The sequence below is a fragment of the Xiphophorus hellerii genome, chromosome 6 (genome assembly GCF_003331165.1).
Source record: "Xiphophorus hellerii strain 12219 chromosome 6, Xiphophorus_hellerii-4.1, whole genome shotgun sequence".
NCBI classification, from domain to species: Eukaryota; Metazoa; Chordata; class Actinopteri; order Cyprinodontiformes; family Poeciliidae; genus Xiphophorus; species Xiphophorus hellerii.
Window position 1 is genome coordinate 8,786,095 of NC_045677.1, and position 25,248 is coordinate 8,811,342.

Sequence of the window (25,248 nt, forward strand, 5' to 3'; positions counted from 1 at the left end):
AAAGACAGTAAATATGAAATGACAGTCGTCTTCGCTAGGGCTGCACAGTTTCAGGACGATGTTTCACTGTGACACTATTTCTGTAAATGTGATGACCGTATTTATGATTAACTCTCACTTTGAGGAAACTTTTCTTTCTTTCCGTCCCGTTACGTAACGTCCCCACGACTCTCATCGAGCCATAGATGCTGAAAACACGTGGGAAGTTACAGTCCATTCGACTGGCCGGACATGTTGTGGATTTATAGAGCGGGAACTCCTAAAACGTTACATTTTAGCAAATGCTGCAAACAATGCATCACAATTACAACACTTCACATGCGGATGTCGTGATTGCAGTTACCTGCACCTCTTGTCGTCTCATTATCTCTGCGTGCAATGTCACAGTTATGAAGAACTGATTGGATATTTATATTTGCAATATGTAGAAAGCTACAACATGTCAGAAGCTTTACAGCGTCTCAGGAATATCTGAGTGTGTGTGATTTTGTTTCAAGGCACTCCTTTACGTTTCTAAAGTAAATATCCAAATTTTGACTCTTGAATTCAAGGGAAAGGTTCAGCAGCCTTCTTTTAATTAACCGATCAGCAGTGTGAAGCAACACTAGTGGCGTTTCCGTTGATTATGTAATTGTGCAATTTTACTTTTCTAAAATGGAAACACAGCAACTTTGAAAAAAACAAACTAGTTTTTTGATAAGTTTTGGCTCTTGGATGATGGTGTTCTTCGTTTCTTTTCTTTTTTTTTTTTATCATCTCATTAAGCTGACCTGCACACCATCTCGTTATATTTAAATGGTTTTGAATCCGCTACGTTTTTGAACCGGTGCACCTCGATTCTGGCCACTGAGTCAGTGTCTATTTGCGTGCAGTGACTCACCGTCGCTGCGTTGGCGTACTTTTTGTGAGGACAAATCTTTCCCATTGTGGACAGCGAGCCTGAACACACACCAAAGATGGAACCATAAAAAAAAAAGAATAAAACCCCAACAAAAATCAGTTCATTTCCCCATATTTCATTCCTTTTCTCCTGTTGTCTTTGCACATCTGTCCCAGACGGCTACTCAGACTAAACCGGGGGCTTCACATAAAATCTGATAATGTGGCAGGGGCCGTGTGGAGGTGTGGACGTTTTTATAATCGTGCTTTAGCACCGGGAAACAATCAATAACTAGCCTTTTATTGGCTCTGATTTACAGCTTAGTCTTGCAACTATTCCACCTGAGTCATGTGTGTGTTCAAGGAGGTGGAGGAAAGGGCCATGATTGAATGCTGCATCTGCAAACCGCAAGTGGAAACTGTGGATTAGTCTGACTTCATAAGCGAAAGGTCAAAACAGAAGCGCTGGTGACTGATAAATCTGCGCTGTAGGACACCTTTTCCTAAGGCAGAGGAACGCCTCTAGCTTTTAAAACCTACTTTAATGCAGATTCATTTGCTCCGGAGCAAACCGGACACAACGCAAACGGTCTTAAAGTCAAAAAGGCCACAATTCTACGTTCTCGATGCTCGAGCTGGCGTTGGCTTGTGAATCTGAATTTATTGTGTGTGCAGTTTGTAAAACCCGAGTGTTGTGGATTACGCGGTGCCAGTTTCACTTTATCCGGCTGTGTGACACTTGCTCTCCCGTCTCCGCCGCAGACGGACCCCGTCAGAACATTCGCTGGGGCGAGACTGAAGTCGGAAGGTTCCTCCTGGAATACTTTACTTTTCGTCCTCTTCTTTTTCTCCTCAGCCTTGTTGCTTTCAGCCTCCTGCTCTTTGCACTTCCTCGCTAAAAAGTTTTTGAATGTTTTTCACATTTTTGTTAAGTTGCCATCATAAATTTTTACGTATTTTATTGAGATTTTCTGGGCTACGACTAAAGATTATTTTAGCTATTGATTATTCAGTCGATTACACTGAAGATTAATCAATTAATGTGATAGAATAACTGGCACATTAAACGCAAGTTTTTCATTTAACTACTTAAGATTATTTTATACAATATCAAAAACACCTAAAAAGTAAAAAAAAAAAAAAACATATTTCAATTCTTTTTTTTAAATAAGAAAATCAATATTTTGTTGCCTAAACGCGACGGTAAGACATTTTTTTGTGCGCTTGATCATTTGTAGTAAAGGATGCAGGCGTGTAACATCAAGATTTTGTTTTTTGTACTGAATTTGAATCATGTAAAGCTAAAACTGGCACTTCCGAAGTTCTAGGTAAAATATTTTTACAGACAAAGTAGTTGTTTTTTTATCTTAAATACAAAATGTACACATTTCTAAACAGTTTTGGCATTATTTCTGCTCTGAAGGTGTTCTTTAAGAAATAAGCCTTTTCTCCAGTCTGTATAGTCCAATTAACAATTAATAGATTATTAAATCAGTTGACAATTATTTCAATAATCCACTCATGGTGATTAACCCAATTAATAGTTTCAGATTTTATGTTCTTGACAACATCAAAGTAGGCCCTGTTTGTAAAGTGGAAAAGAAACATTCGTGTTCAATTCTGTTTCCACAGTTACCCAAAAATAAAGAATTATGGCAAAGCTATACACACAAGGCCCTCGATCCACGCCGACAGCAGAAAGATCATTAATAAGAGAAGCACATAAGAGGCCCTCAGGGAATCCGGATCACAGGAAAACCAAAGGGTATCGCACAGTGGCACCATCACACTCTGATGAAACGTACAAATTCATTCTGTTCTATTGAACAGCCCACACTTTCCAAACTTGTTCAAGTCAGGAAGAATAAAGCTCTTCATAAAACTACATACAGAGATAAAGTCCAGCAATCTGCTCTGCTCTGCCGACTCTTGATAAAAAAACAAACAAACAGCACGGCCGGTATGTGTTGAAGGAGCCAAAGTCGCTCCTGCAGTGAAAGGGAACCTGGTTAGAATAAACGCAACAACGGATAAAACTAAACACAGAGATATGACGGGAGAAAACCTGTTAGATGATTGAAGCTCTCTATCCAGTCTGACTGAGCTTAAGCTGATTTTTATTGAAGAACTGGGCAAAAAGTTTAGTCTCTAGACGTGCAAAGCTGGCAGAGACATTTCCCCAAAAACACTTGGAATTGTATGCAAAAACAATTTGGTTCAGATTTTGGTTTTAGTCCAACAATGTTTTCTTCTCCTTTTTTATTTTTATTTTTACCAGTAAGCGACAAAGATATATTAGAAATTGTTGATTAGATTTTAATTCCAGCATCCTTCATCTCCGAGGATTCAACCAGGAGGGGAAAAAAAATCAACCTGCTTCATTTCAGCGTGACATCTTCAGACAGTTTAGGTCTTCTGGACAGGAAAGGTAAAACAAAGAGAATCTGAATCAGCTTTCGATGTGTTACAGCAGTTCTGTCCATAAATCGGACGAAATAAGGCAGAAAGCTTCCTATGACCCTGCAGGTGTTGGGCTGAGGGCGGCTCAGACCTGTGACCGAGATCCAACCGGCAGACCGGATAGCAGGAACAATATGCGAACGGACGCATTTCTCTGCCACTTACTCACAGAAACAGCAGCCCTGGGACCGCTTCCCCGCAAAACCTAGTAGCTAAATATTGAAATGGACTTTATACATCAGCACATACCTGACACACGGGGAGAAAATCTCACTGAGTTTTAAACTTTAAGCCACAAAGACACCAATATTGTTTCATAAGCTGCTAGATGAGTGGTTTATATCCAATGGGCACGTATTCATCTGACAGAAAATTGCATTCCTTCTGTGTGATGGGAATTTTTTTTTTTCCCTGTACTGGGTGAAAATGACGTGGCGACCTTATTTTCCCCAGTTTGCTAGCCTATTTTACAACATAATCAGGTGTCTGTGTTTCCATCTGCTTATCCATGCAGATGGAAATGGGAGGACTGGTGCGAGAAGCAGAGTGGACCCCTGGAGAGGCCTCCAGTCTGTTGCAGGGCAACACGAAAACCAATTTTTCTTCAGGTTTTGAAGTTTGAAAATCCCTTAAAAACCGTGCGTCCATTCCTTTTCCATTTTACACCGATGCGCTTTTTGCGCTGGTTTCTCCATTTATCACATAAAACGTCGTAAACTACACTGGAGTTTCTCATTGTGAAAATGCGAAAAGGCGGCCTGAAGGCTTTTGCAAGGCAAAACTCTTTTGGTGAAAGCATTAAAAAAAAGAAACACCCCTCCCCCTCCTCTGCGCCCATCTCTCCCACTCACCACCTGTTTCTTCTATCCTTGTAAATATTCCTCTATCCACCCCTCTCCTAACTCTTGTTTAGCTTTCTGTCCTCGTCGCTGTTCGATTCTGTCCTCTTTTCTTCCCTCTCATCCGTGTCAATCACTAGCCTGTCACCACGTCCCTCACCCTCTGTGCACTCGGCCCTCAATCAATTGGCCAATCCTCTTCCCCGGTCTTGCAACATTGGAAGTGACAGGTGTCTCGTTGGCAACCGTCTTGCCGACAGGCGACAGCACTGTAATTGTCCGTATAAATCGAGTCACCGAGCGGTAAAATCTAGGATGCGACTTCGGAGTTGCGGAAGAGACTCAGAAAACCCGACAGTGGGGATTTTAGAGAATGCGTTTTATACAAATGTGAGGTTGGGACTAGATAAACATCATCTCCAATGAACAGCAAGAGTAGGCGATCAGGGAGATTCAGTGTCCAGAGTCCTTTGTTTCTCTCTCTCTCCCTCCCAGAGGAACTTATCAGCTGGGAGTTTGATAGCCAGGCAATCATTGCCACGGGCACCTTGTTAACAAACCCCGGGCAGGTGGTCGGACGCAAGGCTGAATATTGACACGGGGGAGGGAGGGCGGCGTCTGCACTGAACAAATTTCAAACATCTCTGCGTGGGAGGTTCTGACAGTGTGAACTTTTCTTTGAAGCACAAAAAAAAAAATCAAAGTAGAAATAAATATCTTTTATTTTCCTCAAACCTTTTGATCTTCTGCACCAGTTTTTGGGAGCAACACCGTTCAGAACAGCGGAGTCATCTGTGTTGCACGGCTTCACATGGAGCTGGGCACCTTTGACCCAGAGCGGTGGTTAGACTCGCCGCATCAGGCCGCACAGCGTAAGTGAGCATAATTGTGTTGTTGCAGTACGAAGCGATGGGCAGGTCATATTTTTTCATTAGAGTTTCATAATACAACTCGATGGAACTGCCGTTTGTGTCCTTATGGAAACAGGATGGGGGCAGAGAGTCTGCACTCGGCTTTACTAAGGTATAATGATTTTCCTAAGTGTAAATAGGCTTACAGGGTGATGCGGTGGGCAAATGATTGCTTTTGAAAATATGCTGTTCAAGTTTTTCTTTTTCTGGAAATATAACCACATGAGTCCAACTAAACTGCATTATAATATAAACACTGAGTGAACAGTAAAATCTTCCTTTTCAAATACTGAGGTTTCTGGTAGCTGGGCATTATGTCATCTGGTTCTTTGTATATACTCGGGTTACACTGTCGTTTTTAGACAAAAACCAAAACCAAATGGCAGTGTGTTCATTAAAATGAGTCATCTTTTGTGTGTCCACATCAGTCTTTCTTTGAAGTCATCTTCTTTGAGAGGTTGGATGCTTCAGTACACACAACCAAAACACTGTTCTACTGTAGAGCCATTTGCTTCTGCTGCTGCTGACGGGCTCCGTGCCTCTGTATTGGAAATTGCATGTTGCCTTGGTGAAAAAGTGAAAAACATTGAACATTAAGTTCATTCATAAGTTTATAGAGTGTGTGTCATTTTTAATGCCCCCCGTTCTGAAAAACACCAGTATGTTGGAATCAAAGGTGTGTAATTCACAGTATTCAGTTGCTGCTTTTTCTGTGACATCGCAAACTTAATGTATTTCTTCATCCTTAAGGACCGACTGTCTACGAATAAAATTTAAATGCTCTGATCTGAATAGATCAAATAATTTTAGGTAAATTAACAGCAGCTATAGCCTCACATTCACTCTTAGTTTCAAGCATTCAGCATACCCAGGCGAGCAAATCTTTATGAATACAGTTAGCAAAAGCATGATATGAGAATATTGGGTGATCAATGTAATATCTGAGACACAGATGTGAGGCATTTGTGTCTAGGCTGTTTAGATTTTCCTCAAAAAGGCCATCATGCAGAAGGCCCCTTTTTTTGTCTTATTGTCATTCTGAAATACTTTCTTCAAATATGGTTTTTGCTGACTTTTGTCAATGCTGCCATGTTTTCCTTTGAGAAACCCAACCTTCTCCTCTCAACCAACCCTAATTTCTCACTGTGTTTACTGTAATTTCTTAAGTACTGCACAGTGTGGTCTTGCTGAATGTCGCTGCACTGCTCATTTATAGGAAAACTGGAAACCGTGTTGACTGCACTCAACTTGTAAATAATCTTTCCCACTCTGGAATAATAAACGCCAGAGTTTCTTCCAATTTCCTCAAGAGCTTTTCACAGGGTTGCCGCCGAGTATGTTTAATTCATTAAATAATGAGCAATAAGTTGCGTTGTAGTTCTTCTTCTGAGGTTTTATTTGCTTAATTTTAGGATCTGGCGGGAGCCAGAAGACTCTTTATTATGTCCTGATATGTGAAAACTTATAATTGAAAGAGGGTGCATCGTATGTCTCAGTGAATTGATAAATTGGGGCAATGAATAACTTAATTATTTTCCCTTTACTTCTGCCGTGCCTCCTAAAACTCATCAGCTCAGAGGCTTTGGTTCGTTAGTATTGGAAGCAGATCCTCACCATCGATTGTGAGCTGTCAGCAACTTAACGAGACTGAAAATTTTAATCACGATTCATCTTTTTTGCTTTTGTGTCTAAACTGCCTCTCCTTAAATAGCCAATCCATTAATCACACAAACACTAAACGCCCCATCACACAGCTTGTCTGTCCTCAAAGACACACACATATGACTGTGGACTTCATGCCCCATAGAAAAATATATTCACCATGAAACCAAATATATTTCCACATTCATCCATAAAAAAATATCTTGAATCACAAAGGCTTATTCATCTATTTTTTTAAAAACACACACACACATACACGTTCATGAAGTCAATGGCACCAAAAACCGGAGCCTACACAGAACAGCCACTTAAATGTGAATTGGTAGGAGGCATAAAGAAATCTCAGGGGATCGACTCTGTGGATGCAGGAAAAGTCAAAGAAAGGGGAAAAAAGAAAAGGCAGCCCTCCCTCACACCAGTGGAAAAGAAAAAGCATCAATCCCGAAAGAATTATGTATGGAAAAAACAAAGACAAGATCCAGAAAAGAGGCAGGAAAGAAGAACAAACTCAGGGGAAGCATCTATGTTTCATGGGTGTATCAGCATGTTCATCAGTGAAGGATGGCAGCTACCGAGGTGGGGCGGCGGGGGGCTCAGAGGAAGATTTTGTGGGGTGGGGAATTGGTCGTCCTATGAAGACCGACCGGGCTGTTTTAAGTGCAGAGCTCCGTGAAGCGGCTGCATTGCCGCCTTGAACCGTGGCAGCTAAAACGCGGACCTGTCATTGTCAGGGGGAGAGCAGCGACGGCGGCTGGTTTTCATCTGTAAACATGTAAAACGCCTTTGTTCGCCGGTGAACCAACCTCTGTCAACCATCTCAGCCCCACAGAGATATCGACAGCAGGTCCTAATCTCTCCTGGTAAACCAGGCAGCAACAGCAGCCTGTGGACACTGGAAGACTCCCCACTGGGTGTTGGACACAAGAGGAGGGCTCGGGGGAACAGAGGACGATATCAGGATGAATTTACGTTTTGCATGTCGACGGCTCAACGTTTCAGTCCACTTAAAGGTGGCCGCTTGCCTGTTGGTGAGATTAAGACTAAAAATACTCAGTGTGACAACGGAGGGAGGGGCTTTGGATTTGCGTGGCTTCCAGATACAACAGAGGGTTACAATAAACAGACAAATTCATGGCTTGGAGAATATCACCCAATATCACTTCTGTTAACAAAAAAACAGTGCATTTAGAATGGAAAACACGATCAAGCCAAGGATTCAACTTTTCTTTCTCACCTCGACTTGATACACAAACATATCATCAATCGTACAAGTTATGTCTCTTCTGTGCTTTAACGTCTGAAAACTAACTTTGCTAAAGTAAGCTAACAAGATAGAGAAATCTGACAGGTTGATTAGTATTTATGTGCAAGTTAGTGTCACTTTTTCCTTTGATTAGAAGTAAAATATGATAAAACAGCTTAAATTAAGATGAAATAGCAGAGCCTGTTGACTGAGGGGTGGCATGCTTTCAGGACAACGACTGCAAGATACGGTTGGCTGGTTTTTAGTCTGAAAATTAAAATGTGACGCGTTCTACTGAATTGCCCACAAAAGTTTCCCCAATACGTCTCCAATCCGCCTCCTTGCATGTCGACTGTCGATCATGAATATTTAAACAGTATAGAAGATGAACGCAAAATCTTAGCATGTGGGTCAGATGAGCGAACTCAAGGCCAACTATGTCCTCTCTTTTTAAATCTGCCTTTGATTAATTCTGTTTTGTGTGTTTGTTTTGTTTGTTGAAGCACTTTCTGACTCTTATCTTCAAGGTTTTACTTACAATTGTCTCGACATAATTTTAGGAGTGTGCTTATGAGAATTTGTTACTCTTTTTTCAGAAGCACATTTGTGGGGTCAGACACTAATGTTGGACAATGCTGCCTTGCTCATAGTCACCACTGCAATTCAACTCAAAGGTGTTGGGTTGAGGTTGGGAATCTGCAGGCCAGTCAAGCTCCTCATCGCTAAACTCGCATATCTGTGTCTATAAGCACCTCGCGTTGTGCGGTGGAGCAGTTGCGTTGGAATAGCAACATCTTCAAACATTTCCAAAAGAGTTGCCATTTTGAAATCCTCAAACAGCTTCCTCTCACTAGAACAAACGTGCAGCTGCTCAAAAAAGAAGAAAAGATCAACATCATTAATCCACCCAGCACCAAACTTTATATTTGATGCAATGCATTCAAACAAGTTAAATTCTCCCAACAAATATCAAACCCAGACCAATCAGGTGGTTGAGAAATGATTCCAGTTCTTCCAAAGAACACATTTCCACTCGGTGATGTAGGCTTTGGATGCAGCTGCTCAGCCGTGACAACCCGATCCATTGCGATCAAGCTAATCAAGAGAGCACATGAAATTAGGAGGTCTGCTGCTGTTGACGCCAGAGAATTAATCAATCTGTATTTAATCTTACGTGGCCTAGCTAATGCCATTTCCCAAATCCCTTCCACAGTGTCATAATACCACAGAACAACAGTGGAATATTTAATAGCTAAGGAATTTACCACAAGTTCGTACATACAGCCTGTCCACGTAGCCGTTGACGTTTTACACCTGTGGCCATGGAAGTGACTGAAAGGTGTTCTCTGTGTCAGATGCTATCGGAAAAGTTCCTACAGCTCTGCCCAGCAGTCAGAACGGTTCACTGGGCGACTTAGATACAAGTATTAAAGGTAAGGATACCAGTCACAGAGATTATAGATCCATTTTTAGTCCAGTTTTGCTCCCCATTAAAGGTAATCAGCCGTCTCGTTTCTCCCGCCGCATTCAGGAGAATAAAAGAGCAGCAAGAGTAAAAAGGGGCAGCAGCCGGTGACATGCAGGGAATGGGAATATGACAGAAAGTGCAGACATAACTGAGGCAATGTACAGGCAATGTCACAAGTTGTCAAAACTGAACAACTCTATTCTATGTGAATGCCACGTTTCCCCCCTTTCTTTAAATATCTGGACCTCATTTTTTTTCTTTTTTCTTGTAGAAACAATATTTGCTCCTGTACAGGTCAGGTGTGCTGCCGTCGCACAAACGCCTCCTCAGCTAGTGACAAATAAACATAACATTGTTATTATCCTTTGCAAAGGAAATCACTTTAGAGTTTATTAACTCTACTGAGACGACTTGGTGTAGGGTTACGTGTGTAAAATTACAAGGCGCAGGTGGAATGTGACGGGAAACGCGGATTCTGGTTGCTTTGTTGGATTTATTTTACAGTCGTAATCCACACATAAAATACAAAATTAACGCAAACCTTCAAAACAAAAGTCACACCTAATTGCTTTAACACAGAAGTCAATCTATTGGTTCTCATTATTACAGAGACAAAACTGTTACTAAAGCTATAATAACCAGTTGCTGAATTCAGAATTGGTCTCCAAATTAACATGCTTATTGCACAAAGTCGTAGTTTCCGTCTCGTGAATGTTCATGTTTTGCATTTGTTTCCTCGCTGCGTTGCTCTGAGCTGCATGCGGCTGAGAAATGCTCCTTTGTCACCAACATTTTCTCTGCCATATTATTAAAATGACTCTCGACAACTGCAACGGCACAACAGAAACTTTTTCATTGATTTGAGCTCAGAGCTGCCGAGAGACGCATTATGCTTTCATTCTGGAAATCGCTAACAACTACATGAACATATATTTAAGGTTCGACTAAGAAACGAACCGTTTTAAATTCATCGTTTTCTGAGCCATTACAGACGCAAATTTATATAAAAAAAATATCATATTTAACAAATTTAGATCTGGAAAAGTGTTTATTTTTACAGATAAAAGAATGAAATGAAACTTAGAAATATCCCCCCCGCCTCCTATAAATACATATATTTCCAGCCTTCCTACCCCCTTTTCCGCCTAAACAGATACTGATGCTTCTTGAAGCACAAAAAAAAATGTTTGAACCTGACAATTCAGTCGAGTTTCGCATCTACTGAGGTGTTTTTCATGATCTCTGACTCCATCGCACTCAGCATTGTAATGCTTTCTTTTCAAAGAGGAAGAGCACTGTTGCTAAAAAGCTGGAAACGCTCTGTGAAAACACTTTTCTCTGAGATCACACACACAAAAAAAAACACTTTTAAAGATGCAAATTGGTGCCAAACAACAAACGAAAGAAAAAAAAAAGTCTTTATTTCCCCTCCGTGCCGGGAAGGGAATAAGCTCGAAAGATCGGGAAGTGTCGAGGTCAGATTCGGCTTCGGCTCTGATGAGAAAAAAATTATAATAATCTGACGAAAGAATAAAGTTTTAGTTATTTAGCATAAAATTACTCGCAAATCTAAACAGCCACAGATCTTCAACAGCTTTTAGTCGGCTGTGTCCAAGACCGACCTCACAACTGAAACACTGAAATTTAAATGATTTGAACAATACTTTTATAGTAAACATGGTCCTTTAAAGGGATAGTTCAGGCATTTTTAGGTTTCTGTTAAAAGGTTGTAAGCAGTTTATCTCTTACCTACCATAGATTTCACTCTTGGTGTCTTTATTAAGCATAAATCCAAATTAGTTTGACCCAAACGCTGAAGCTAAAGCCTTAACTTCTGAGAATCAGCATCGCAGTTCATGCACATGCCAGATTACAATCTTTTCAAGGAAGTAAAACTCCAGCCTTCAAGTCAATGTCCTGCAACATTTGACTGAATTAAATGACTGAATTACTCCTGATGTACTAAAGTTTCTACAGGACTCCTCCTAATGACCCAATTATGTGACTCCGGTGTGTGAAAGTTGCAGGATATACCAGCGCTTGAGGACTGGAGTTCGGCAGCCGTGCTTGAAGCCATTGTTGCTTTGTATTACGCGGTTATTTATAAAGAAGCCGAATGATTATTTTCCCAGAAAAATCAAGGCTGAGTGCGGTGTGCCATCTTCCTTTTTGAAACTCACTGAGAACAAAACCAAACCTTTTCAGTCAGAAACAGAAACAGTCTGAAAGAAAACAGGTAGAAGCAAGCTCTACTGGCTGCTGCTTCTGTTTCCACCGCGGGATGTAAACAGTGAGAGATGCCGTAAAGATCAAATAAATCTCGACAGCAGGCGGTCCAGGGAATCGCAGAGCCAGGAGACGAGCCAGCAGGTCACAACGTGGACAACAGTTGTCGTGGCCCGTATTTTACTGATCTGGCGCGTGTTCAAGTGGTCCTCAATCCGATCCGTCTGCTCGAAAGGTAAAGTGCCGGGAAGAGGTGAAACCCAACCAGCAGTGGCGGCGCCAACCCACTGAAGGCCCCAGAAATTGGCTCCCAGTTTAATCCTTTTGGAAGCTATTAATTTTGCATTCGATAACAAAGAAAAAAAAGGCAGCTATTCACACCGTATCAAATATGAATTTGCACCCGCCGTCGCCACCGCCTCATCCTTCAGATCAAGCGATCCCGGTTGCGTCTCCATCGTGCGCCGGATTATCATTGTGCGACTGAACTTTAACAACATCTGACATCTCTCCACCTTCGGGCCTTCGCGCCGCTTCGCCGCTGAGAAGCCGAATGAGCTGATCAGCTCCAATGATCTTCATGCACAAAGGTCAGGGGATGTTTATACATCAGGCGGGCCCGTCCGCTCGGAGCCAGCCGCTCTCTCAAGGTTGGTGCTCAGCCGGAATGGTGAGTCATCAGCTGCCAGAGCCGTTACTGGAATTACACCTGATGCCCATCAAGACTGTCTCTCTTCCTCTTCCGCCTGGCCGCGTGTGCAACATCAAAAAACCTATCTGATCCTCTCAACACGCTGACTGACATTTCAGCACAAGTCCTCCAGAATAGCAGACGGACCTCGTCTCCCTCAAGTTGTGCGCGGGTGTGTTTGTGTGTAGTAGGGGTGTGTGTGTGCGTGTGTGTGTGAATAAAATAAAAAAAAGGCAGAATATCTCTTCTCTTGAAGGAGAAACTTTATAAGACAGCAGAACTCAAGAGTTCTCCCACATGAGCCACAAATCTCCCCAGGTCAGCCTGAGTGAGTAACTCTTTACGAGAAGGAAAGGGGGCGGGGCTTTACCGCTGCGTTTCACTCGTCTGGGATATAACTCAGCTCTGCTGTTTACCTTTCAAGGGCGTTCCTTTCAAGAGTCGCCCGGGCCGGACGAGCGTCGTTTTGGAGATGAATAAACACACCGTGTCCAAGGTTGCCTGTGATAATGCGACACGGCAGGGAGGAGATGGCACATTTCAAAAGCATCATCAAGGCCACCGGCCAATAAAGAGAGCGACTGAAGGAAATCGATATTCCGCTTTACCCCCACCCCATTCTCTCTCTCTTGGTACCTTTTTTATCTTAGATATCTTATTTTTCTGTCGTCTCCCACCGAGACGAGGTCAGAGTGACGCCGGGGCAGATCCAGCAGGTGGACTGTTGATTAGGTTCTTGCAGGATTAGTGCGCCAGCACTGTGAACTGGGATTTTCTCCTCCGAATGCATCCTCCACGCGAGTCCAGGGCAGCATCCACAGAATCATACGCCTGACCACTTGACATGTGTTATAGGAGCAAAGCGGTGAATGCGACTCAAGGTTTTAAGGTGTGGATGTCAATTTAAAACCAAAGAACCACCTGATATAAAAATTAAAAAATTAAATTCCTACAAGACTGAGCACTTATTTGCTGAGGGTTTTATGATACACCTAACTGGTTCACAAAAAGAGTCGGTCCACTGGGATTTCATATTTACTTAGTTTTTTGTTGTTGTTGACTACAATCAATTGATTTCTGTTAATAAACATCTTAAGTATGCTTGTGTCCACATACGCAGGTGTAAAGAGGCTTTAAACCGATAAGTTCAATAGTTACAATTATTTTGTAATAAATTTTTCTGGCAATTAATCTATCAATTGTATCAAAAATGGGCATATTCTACAGATGTTTTTTTTTATTTAACTACTTAAGCATTTTATATCATATTTAAAATGCATTAAAACATACAACAAATAATTCAGTTTCCTTTTTAAGTCAACATTTTATTACCTGAAATGCAACAGCAAAGCAATCTTTCAGTGCAAGCTTGATTATTTGTAGCAAAGGATCCATCTGCAGCTGAGAAAAATACTTTTAAACGTCAACACGTGAAAAGCTCGGCTCTTTCTGCTCAACTTATCAATACAGAGAAGGCCAATCCATGAATTGCTTTTTTGGATTAGAATTTCAACCGGGTATAGCTAACCAATGCCACTTGAGGATTTCTGGGTAGAAAATATTTAAAGACAAAGTATTTTTCCATCTTAAATGCAAAATTTTTTTTGTACAGTGATGGTTTGAATGCTGCTCTGAGTGTGCTTTTCTTTTAGCAAACGGCCTTGTTTTGAGTTTGTACACTCCAGGGTACGTTTAATCGATTTCTAAATGGGTTGACAATTGTTTTAATGAATCGATTCATCACCAATAATCCGATTAATTGTTTCAGCCCTCGTTTTGCCCAAGGCCAGGATTCATAAGGGTCAAAATATTAAAGATTATTATCAAGCTTTCATAAATGCATTGGGCAGGATAAAGTCCACATCATTTAGTGCAGGACATCGTGTTTCCTCCATGGTTGACGCACAAGATTTTGGAAAAAAAACCCAAACTGAAATCCAACCCTGGTAAACACACACTGTGAGATTACAAAGGGGCACTGAAACCATGTCATAAAAAAACAGAAAGACATAAAGAACAACCATGTAAGTCACAGACTTGACTGGAACCTTTATCAGCTGTGACAGAGAGACGTTACAAGAAATAAACCTGCCCGAAGTTGTAAAAAGTGACAAAGGTGCAGAAACTATATTTCACTTCATCAACAGCCAACACGCTGCCCAACTTGCATAAATGGTAAGGCTGCTTTTTATGCAGCGTTTTATCTGAGTCATCTGTCCTGGGGATGTTGTCGTGTCCTGCTTCTTTGTAATTCACACCTTTGATCTGCCTTGGTGGCTGAACCCGACAGGAAACTCATGCTCTCTCGCTCCATAGTCGCTGAGTCTTATTAGGGTGTATATATATATATATATATATATATATATATATATATATATATATATATACATACAGTACAGACCAAAAGTTTGGACACACCTTTTAATTCAATGCGTTTCCTTTATTTTCATGACTACTGAAATTGTAGATTCACACTGAAGGCATCAAAACTATGAATAACACATGTGGAAATATGCACTAAACAAAAAAGTGTAAAACAACTGAAAATACCCCTTATATTCTAGTTTCTTCAAAGTAGCAACCTTTTGCTGTGATTACTGCTTTGCACACACTCTGCATTTTCTTGATGAGCTTCAAGAGGTAGTCACCTGAAATGGTTTTCACTTCATAGGTGTGCCCTGTCAGGTTAATAAGTGGGATTTCTTGCCTTATAAATAGTCATGAAAATAAAGAAAACCCATTGAATTAGAAAGGTGTGTCCAAACTTTTGGTCTGTACTGTATATATACGTGTATATATATATATATATATATATATATATATATATATATATATATATATATATATATATATATATGTGTGTGTGTGTGTGTTGGGGGGTGTGTGTGTGTGTGTGTATGAATATGTAGCTCCTTCCTTTCTTTTTGTGACTTTCACGCTACCATGCTCCTCTCCTGCGCCATTACAGGCGGTTTTATTGTTGTTATTCTAATAAGGACGTTGCCTGACTCTCAAACTCATTTCGCCTTTGTCTCTGTGTATGTGTATTTGGGTCAGTCTGCCGGTCTGTTTGTTTTCCCGCAGCTCGGGGAGATGGAGCAGATTGCGACGCGTTTAAGTCGCCGTCTCTGGCAGGTTGCAGCGCGCGGCCACCTCGGCTCGTGATACGATAAAGGGCGTGGAAATTAAACCCGAGCGCCTCGTGCGTGTTTGCGCAACACGCAGCAACGCAGCAGCGGTGCGGCACAGATCTTCTTTTCAGCGAGGATGATCATGAGTTCATGTGGCAACATCTGCCAAGCAGCACGCAGGTCAGCGTGCTGCAATTTTTTCCTAACCTTCCGGCAATGTCAGTGACGGTTTTGTTTTTGTTTTGTTCGAAGAAAACACCTGAAGGCTGAGGAACAATTTCCAAAGCTCTGTTTGCCCTTTCGAGGCGTGTGCAGCGAGAAATCAAAAGTTCGTCAAATTGTTGTTTTTGTGGGTGGGGGTCTCCCTCTCGTTTCGTCTTGCTTTCTGTGGAACATCTCTTCAAGATTTATGCGGTTTTGGATGTTCGACCTCCACCGCAGCGCTGGGGGTTCACATTAAGAGGGGGTAAAAAAGACAAAACGCGGACAAGAGCACTCCACCGTCACTCCTGGAATCAAGAGAAAATCATGTTTTGAGGTTCTTTTCACCAGAATATGAAGCCACAGGTGTGCTGGGCACCCAAATTGCTCCTTTACCCAATCCTATAGTAACTGAGGGTAGCAGCACAGTGGCTTGCCAAAGTTTTAACTTATTTTTTTTCTTTTTTACGGTTTATAACGTTAACGCTCCAAGCCTTAGTGTACTTTGTTGGGATTTAATGTGATAGATCAAATCAAAGTAGCACACAACTGTGAAGTGGGAAGGTAATAATACTTGGGTTTTATGGTTTGCTATTCTCTACCAGCTTGGCGCAGCAAAATATTCCTCTTTTTCTTGCAAAATAATCCAAACTGAGACAGAGAGTGTCTGTGAAAAGCTACTTTTATTTTCTAGACTTGCCCCAGAGTATCCATTGGGTTTAGATCTGGACTTTGACTGGGCCATTCTAACACATGAATATGCTTTGATCTAAACTGGATTTACACTGAAATATTTAATGAATAAGTGATCCCTAAAGTTAAGTTTTTATATTATATTTAAATTAGATGGATTGTCCTTTACACTGTTGGTCAAGTTACTTGGAAACAGTAATTAGTAACAAATTACTTCCCCTAGAAAGTAATAGTTATTTCACTAATTATGTATTTCCAAAAGTAATCAGTTACCTTAATTACTTTACTTTTTTAATAAAAGACATACAACGTGAATATGGTATAAAGCAATATTATACCTTCCAGCCTAATTCTATTCTTTCTGCATATTCCATCATAAAAATTGTAATCAAATGAAAGTGGCTCTTTTTAAAACTTTCGTTTCACTCTTCCTCCACATTGCGTCACCAAAAGTTTAATGAAATGCGACAGACTGAAGATTTTGTCTCCACATTGCACTACATACTTTAAGAAAATTAAGTTCCTCTTGTGTTAAAACTGTATTTCTTCCTATTCCAACACACAAAAAAAACTTTACTTTTTGTGTTTGCGCGCCTTTACTAAAATAAACGTAAAAGTCAGCGATAAGATGAAAAAATTTAAATCAGTCTCTCCTGAATGTAGTAACAGTTACATTTATCAGGAGCATTAGACGCAGCACGGTCCTGATGCACTCGCCTCACCTGCCTGTTGCCATGACGACGGACGCTCGCAAACAAAATCACGGCTTAGCAACAGAGAAAGTAACGGTAATATAATGCCGTATTATTATTTTTTTTTTGCAAATGTAATCCATTATTTTACTCGTTAATTGAAAAAAAGTAATCAAATTACGGTAACGCATTACTACCCATCACTGCTAATTTGTTTAAAAAATTATTTTCTGCCAACAGTCTCGCTTTCCCTCCACTTTGTAGGTCTGCTGCATTAAAAAAAAAAAACACACACACAACCAAAAAGTGTTGAAGGAGTATCAATAGCCACTGTGTCGCGATGAAGATCTCACTGGAAGTATCCGCCTCCTCCGCCCTTTGCTTTTGTCTCTAATGTGGATCCGGGATTGCATGGGCCCCTGCCCTCAGAAAAGCCTGTGTCTCTCTCATAAAAATCACATCTATGGCCGTGGAGAAGCTTACACTGTAATCCCGCATGACAGATTGAGTCTGCCACTGCAGCACTCTCCCCTCTCGTTTTCCCCACACTTTTTCTTTTTCTCTTTCCTCTCCATTTCGGCAGAAACTTCTGTGGCAGCAGGCGCGTGCTCAGGCATGCAGACACCTACATTTGTCAAACAAAGCATAATATAGCTACTCGGCGACGGCACACACCGGCATAATGCGCGCTCGCATGGTTGTTCGCACCTTCTTTTTTTTCTTTTGCATTAGTTTCGTCACCCCCTTCAACCTGAAAATGCAACAAAAAGGCCCCAGAGCTGTGTCTGCTAAAATATTTTCAGGACACTCTAAGGGGAGAATAAATAGTTGTCGGTGTCAGGGAATAGAAAATAGGTTTCCCCTTTCCTTTCTTTCTTTTCCCCCTTTCTTTTCCAAAGTGAAAAAGAACAGAATGTAAAAGATGCTGTCACAAAGACTTGCGCGGCAGAAGAGAGTGAATCCCAGTGGGGAGTCTCGGGGAAAGCGAGAGCTGGAAAAAGTAGAAAGATGACCTGGATTTTTGCATCTACGCTCCCATTGCAAGGATTACTGAACTCCGGCAAAAACGGCCTCCGCTTTACGGGACATTTCGACGCTCCTGGAGCCTGATTTGCACACGTCCCTCCTTATCTACTCGCTTGCCTATCACTCTCCATCTCAGACTCTTTCTGCTCCCTCCTTATCATTCACTCTTTAAGTCATTTTTTTTACCCTCCCCACAATCTGCTTCACAATCTCACCCTCTCAGTCACCATTTCATTGTCTCTCCTTGAGTATTAGCCATTCAGAGATCTGTCTGTGGCACGTGGTAGAAGTTATCACCCAAACTCCATCGCTGCCTCACTCTATCTCTCTAATCTTCCCTAATCTCCCATCCCAGAGTGAAGTGAGAATTAGTTTCTCACTCTCTCTCATCAATCTCTCGCACCTCCCCTTCTTCCACTTTCTTCTAGAGTCCTCCTTCTCCTCGTCGCTATTCCTTGCCCTCCCTCCCGCCTCTCGGGTGGATCATCTTCACCAGCTGCTTTCCTAATCCTCCTTGCTCAGTTTGTCTCCCCCTCCCTGCTCATCCCCCACCCTCTCGCCCCACCTCGTCTTCTGCTTCGTGTCATCAGCAGAGCTGCAGAGGTCATATCTGCTCAGCCCTCCATCACCTTCATCCTTCCATTTCCACCTTACTGCCTCGGACGTGTTTTTCCCTCGCTCTCCCCTCGTAAAGGCTCTCGGGACGTCTGCATTCGGCCGTGTCGGTTAACCCTGAGCACTGTCCTCACCCCCTCCCGACTCCTCGCTCGCAGGAGAGAGAGAGAGAGAAGGTGATGTCAACGCTAATTATCGCACAGGTGAGAATGATATCAGAAGGAAACAAGCACCGGAAGACAGTTGGACGTAGTGACTGTGGACAAAATCTGTGAAAGCTGTAAAACAGGGACGCACCAATCCGTTTTTTTTCCCCACTTCCGATCCCGTTATCTGAGACTCAGCACCAGCTGATACCGATTCGATGCAGAAAAACACCCCGAGTTGACTTGAAATCTTTTTGAACACAGACATAAATGAACTGAATTACAAGTTTATTTGATAACTCTGCACCGGTACACCAATAGCTTCACAAGCTTGGTCAGACATGTACAAACAATGCAACTTTCATTTGTTCAGTGCAATTTAGGAGTAGAACAGTCAATGTAAAATTAAATAATAAAGAAACAGAAAACTGACAAAACCAATAGGTTGACTAACTTGTAGAAATAAATTGCAACAAACTTCTTTTCAAGTGGTTCAGAAAGTGCAGTTAGGCATTTTAAATACAATGGAAATCGAATAATAAAGCTCAGAGCATAAAGCACAGAATGAGACTGAATAGATCCGTCCTTATTTATCGAGCACGTCGTCACCGATACCAATCTAAACATTTTGTCAACATCGGGATCGATGCAAATATCAACATCGGATCGGTGCGTCTCTATTTTTAAAAAATGGCTGAAATCCCTCATAACAAACACCCTCATCTTTGAGTGCATTCCTATATTACAGAAGAAATGCTTTCAAGAAAACGATCAATGGCGCAACTTTTGGTAGCTCTGCTGTTGATACGTTTACCTATCAACCCTTGAACACAGCAGTACTTTCCAAACTTGATTTATAATTACCTTTACAAGAACTTAAGACTGAAGAGTTTCTTATGCCTTCCGAGGTCACTCAGTCATGTCTGAGGTTAGCATGACCTGAAGCAACAACTGAAGAATACAGAAATATCTACTAATTGTTATGGAAGATGCCACTCGTTTTTCCTCCAACAGTGAGATTCTACCTCTCCATCCTGCTCACTATGCATGGTGGAAGATAAACTGCTTGTCCGGTACTGGCCAGCGGCTGAAGGAAATAGGCTCTGTGTGCAGTTACGCCTCCGGCATAAAAGAAAGTTATGGGTTCGTAATTTAAAATTCCCAGAAACTCTGGTCTACTTGGAAAAATAAATTAAAATTACAAAAAAAATTAAATAAATAATAAATGTGTCAATTAATTTCCTTCTAAAGTGATTAAAACTAAATAAAAAAAAATGTGCCAACAGGGATTTTCTTGAAAATAATTGTTTCCTAACATGGAATACCCTGAACGAATAAATGTGCTCACATCTAATATAATTTTTTCTTCCTCACAAAATCTGTTGATTTACTAAAATGTACATTTATATTAAGACCTTTCATACATTCTACCAGACACATTTCTCCACCCACCTGTACAAAATGAATGAAAAGCAGCCTGTGGAGTTATGAATGGAGTCATGTGAGGCGCTCCGTCCTGCTCAGCAGAAAAGTGCGGCCTTATTTATCTAGGCCGTTGCATTTCACCAGGACAGCTCTTCTTTCTGCAGTGTGATGGGTTTTGCCAGGTGCTCTGGATTGCACCCAGACTGCCCTGCAACTCTTTAGAGCACAGGAAGCACTTATCACAACCATCAAAACACACATAACCATGTGGAGTACAGCACCGCAGAGAGGAATTAATAAACTGAAAGGTTAAAGGCCAGCAATAGAAACAGTCCCCTTCAGCAAATCATTTCAGAGATCCAGTTTTATTTATTTCTTCCCCCCCACACCCTCCCACACACACACCACCACTTCTTTTTCTTTTTACCTGAAAGTGGAACGTTGTGAACCCGTGCTACAGTCTGAAATACATATGCTTCTCTCATTCTCCACCATGCAAAAGTTGTCTGACTCAAAGCACCAAGAGCGAGAAAATAAAGAAAAAAAAAAACATTCATTTCATCAAAAACACACCTGATGTTATTTTCAACTTCAAATCCCCAGTGGAGCGTTTTAGTTGAAAGCGGCGGCTGAGCCTGGGAGAAGCGCGGCAACAGATGTAATATATGGAAAAAAGCACAGAGGTATGTAATTAGGTGGCATTTTAAAAAATCTAAATACCCGTGTTGCTTTTGCTCCACTTCGAGTTACAACATCAGAAGTAGGTTTTGATTCCCCTATTTAATTAAGACGCATAATGTTGATAATAAGTCATGCTAATAAGATCCCAAGTATCGACTCCAGGTTCCCTTCAAGGCTTTTTTAAATGGTAGCTATCAGGATTCCTGAGTAATCTTGACTTCAGATACTAGTTGTAGTTGGTCGTATGTCATCCCCCAGCAAGCCATGCAGTCCCACTTGTTTCCCACTTAAAGCTGCGGTACGCAACTTTAATAATAATAATAAAACAGAATTTTACATATTTCCTAAAACTATCACCGTGTCGTGACAGAATAGTTGTGTAAAAAAAAAAAAAATCTAGCACCTCTGCTCCCAATGCTAGCTCTGCTAAGAAAGCTGGCATTTCTCCAGCTACATATCGTAACTGGAGAAATGCACCACTATATCAGAAACAATAAATTATAGCCAGAAGGAGGAACTTAGCGCTGTCGATCATGCTTGTGTATACGCTGCTCACACGCTGCTCACACTGTCCCCCATACTCAGGCTAGTGAGCACAGCCAACGATGATTACGGATAAAGAATAGAATAGAAGCGAATTCAACTTTATTGTCATTGCACTGTCACAAGTACAAGCAACGAGATGTAGTTTGCATCTATCCAGAAGTGCTCTATGAGATATAACATTTATTTACAGATGTACAAGACTATGTATGTATGGTCTATAAACTGTTTCCCTGTAACTGTAAGTTATTTCTCTTCCATTAGCACATTGAGAGACACGTACACAAGCCTGATTGACAGACCCTGCTCCTGGTTCTGATTGGTTGACCAGGAGTATTACATTTCTGCAGATTGCAACAGTAGCACTGGTAGGAGGTAGAGAATATTGTTTTTTTTTGTTTTTTTTTTACAGATTATCTGTCTCATACTGTCATGACGGTGACAATTTTAACAAGTAAGCAAAGGTCTGTGCTATAAACAACCGTCCTCCACTGCAAAGAGAGAGCCGTCAAGCTGAATGAGGTGGCTGTTGATGTTAATTCAATGTTTGGAAGCGAGACCAACACAGACTGAATGGCTTCGTTCACTTCCTCCTCCACCATTGGTAAAAGACAGACTGCATTTCTAAGACAGCGCAGAAAAATCGCCATCTTTTGTGCACAACTTCTCCTTCTGCTCGCTGATTGGCCTGGTAGAAAATCTACCAGAGAAATCCAAGTTAATGAGAGAAAGCCCAGACAGAGCAGTGAAGAGAGATGAGAATCTAGACAATGGCCAGGCTAAGTTTTGTGGGCTTGGCTCACATTTGCATACTTAGTGCAAATTTTGTTGGTCTAATAAACCTTTGGTTTAGCTAGCATTTAAAATGTTTTTCATCGTTTACAAAGCTATTGGCTGTTCCAGCTTCCTGTCTGTGTCAGGTGACCTGCTCTGCGCCCAGATATCCTCAACTGCAACAGGAGCAGCCGAAACACTAGTCATTAAACATTTTGTTAAAACAAATGTAACAAGTTATTAACAAGTCATATCAAAACAGAGAGTAAATATTATAGCATCACTATGCTGGCATTGTATGAAAACAGACCACACTTTAAAGCGTATTCCTACACATTCATGGTAATAATTTTAGTGAAGTACTAGAAAATGCCTAAGATGACGACTAGTATCGAGGCGTCCTTAAATAAAATACTTGTTTTATAAATGTGCCTACTGTTGGGTTGACTCTCCAGCAGTGCAAGAGTTAAACTTCTATAACGATTCTGCCGGGTTCAATAGCTAGCAGAGGTCATCCCTCTGTCAAGGTGAACAACCTTCCTAGCAGTTTAAAAGAAAAGGATCTGGACCCAAAATTGGATGCATTTTTGCTTTGCCCCTGAAGAGCCTCTCTGCTCCAGAAGGTGTTATGAAACTCTGCTCTGTAGTTTTTTTTTCCAAAGCTTGATGGGAAAACAGACAAATGGGCGACAGACAATACAACAGCAGAGCTGAATGTAGCTGAGCCAAATGGCCAAAGCAGCTCTAAACACTTTCTCTTTTAATTTCATTAAACTTACATATTGTACATTAGCTAGCGTGTCACAGCAGAGTGCACCTATTTACATTTCAGAGTCCCCGCGGAAGGCGAGAAACAAATGAATATTAATTCCGCCACGTCTCATTATCATGGAGGCATAATCATGATGAATGCTACCTTGCTCGGAGTGAGCCTTCAGGTTCACGAAAACAAAAAGCAGCGGTTCAGGCCGGAAACGCCGAGCGGAAAATAACACCTGCTTCGCAGTTTTGACACTTACACCGAGAGTGCCGCGCTGAACCGTGAGCTTTTGTTTTTTGGGGGTTTTTCTGGCGAGACTCAGACGCCACAGAAATACGAGTGCCCCTGCGAGGGCACTCACAATGATAATGTCAGCACACACTGATGTTTGGCAGACATGTCCGCAGCGCAATTACAGCAATAAAAGAAAATAAAAGTGGACCTTCTTGACCTCGGAAAAATGTTGGACCCGCTGAAAAATGTTAGAGTCGCAGTGATTGATCCTGAATGGTTCACAACATCTAGTTAACGGCGTGAAAGAAAGAAAAGCCTCAAGCATAGTCTCACACTGAAAATTGCAGGAAAAAAACTCAACCTTTGATTTCAGCTAATTAATTCAACAATCACTTGTGGCACAGTTATTGGTACCGCTAACAACCTCTTTTAAATAATTGTAATCTAATTAGTTATCATTAGCGTTCTGTTTTCACGGGGCATAAATATAACATGACACGGAGGCCCAATTGTCTTCCACTGCCCCCAGCCAGTAGGTTAGGTGAGCACACATGTTGATGTTGCAAATGTACACACTCAGCAGCTCAATTCTTATTGTAACCTATATAATAAAATTAAACTGCTGATGTACTTTGATGTGGATTTCATCTGGATATCTCTATGTCTATATGTAAATGTCAAAGTTAGTGTTGGTATCTGGAGTTATGCCATCATTTCCACAGTGAGTTCTCTCGAGTTAAATAGGCCTGTAACTCTTTAGTTCTGGGGAAACAAGGAGTGTCTACAGTCACTATTAGGACTGCAGTTTTTATAGCAACTCATGCAGGGGGCCCTCCTCAGCTTTTCCTAAAGCCTGATGTCTTGTCTCGAAGTCTGGGATGAATAAATGAAGTCAGGTCTCTTTTGCTTTGTTTCCACTGAGCGGTTCAGCATCGGGCATCAGGCGGTGTGGCTCGGTAAGCTGTTTTATGGTTTGGTGCAGGAATCCTCTAGGACCGGTGTTCTGCAGGCTTTAGATGCGACTCTGCTTCAACACACCTGGGTCAAATAATCTGGTCATTAGCAAGACTGGAGAACTTGACTGCGCTGAGGAAGTAACTCAGCCATTTGATTGAGCCGTGTTGAACCAGGGACACACCTGAAAGACGCAGGACGGCAATTTGAGGATCCCTGGCGAAGCGTATTTAGGAGAGCATTTCCACAGTCAGCTGTATCACCTGCTTATCACAAACAGTGACATGTTTCCAATCCCCAATTATTGAACTGTGTTGTGGGATTCCAGTGGCTCCACCCCAATGGTACCACACCACAGTCCAATGGACTCCCAACTGGATTGGGCCATGGAATGGTGCAGTACGGGTCGGATGTATGGGTTTCCTTTATAGTGGAAGCAGATCAAATAGAGTACCAAACCACACCAATCCATTCCGTACCACTCTGTGGGAACGATGCAGAATGAAGATAAAATCTGCATGTTGTTAGCAAGAACTCTGGTGTTTTTCTTTCCTAGAAGGACGGTTCTCCAATGAAAGCTGGTCTCCTTGACATGTCCACTAACATGCTGTGTGAAAGGAGAAAGTCAAGTGAGACTCCTAGCCAACTCCCATAATAAGGAGACTGCAATGCCTGTAGATGTAGTTCATCCAAAGAAATAGAACATAGGAAGAGACACAACATGTACATAAAAACTAAAAGTACTGACAGGTTAGCCACCGAGTAACCGCACCTTAGTGACTATGCTAGGTCAACCAAAATTCACTCTGAAAAAACTGAAGCTGAGAGTGAACTCTTAACCTCACCAAGTCTTTAACCATCAAACCTATGCAACTTATTGTTGGGTGTGATACCAGAAAAGTGAACATTTTTGTTCCATTTTCATAAATATAAACGTGGAGCTTCCTCAACTGAGGAAGCTCCACATTTGGAGACCATTTGCGTTGGTCAGATG

The 25,248-nt window shown here is 41.5% G+C and overlaps 1 protein-coding gene across 3 annotated transcripts in view; it reads right to left on the reverse strand.

Annotated features, from left to right (window-relative positions):
• The window catches only part of cdh24b (cadherin 24, type 2b), a 226,333-nt gene that overhangs the window by 144,005 nt on the left and 57,080 nt on the right, over nt 1-25,248 (reverse strand). The window contains exon 1 of one of the 3 annotated variants that reach the window (XM_032565535.1): nt 7,555-7,660. The exons of the other annotated variants lie outside the window; for them this stretch is intronic. The gene's annotated coding sequence lies outside the window, so the exon portion shown is untranslated. Of the gene's footprint in view, nt 1-7,554; nt 7,661-25,248 lie in introns of those variants that run through there. 3 annotated transcript variants of the gene reach the window in all.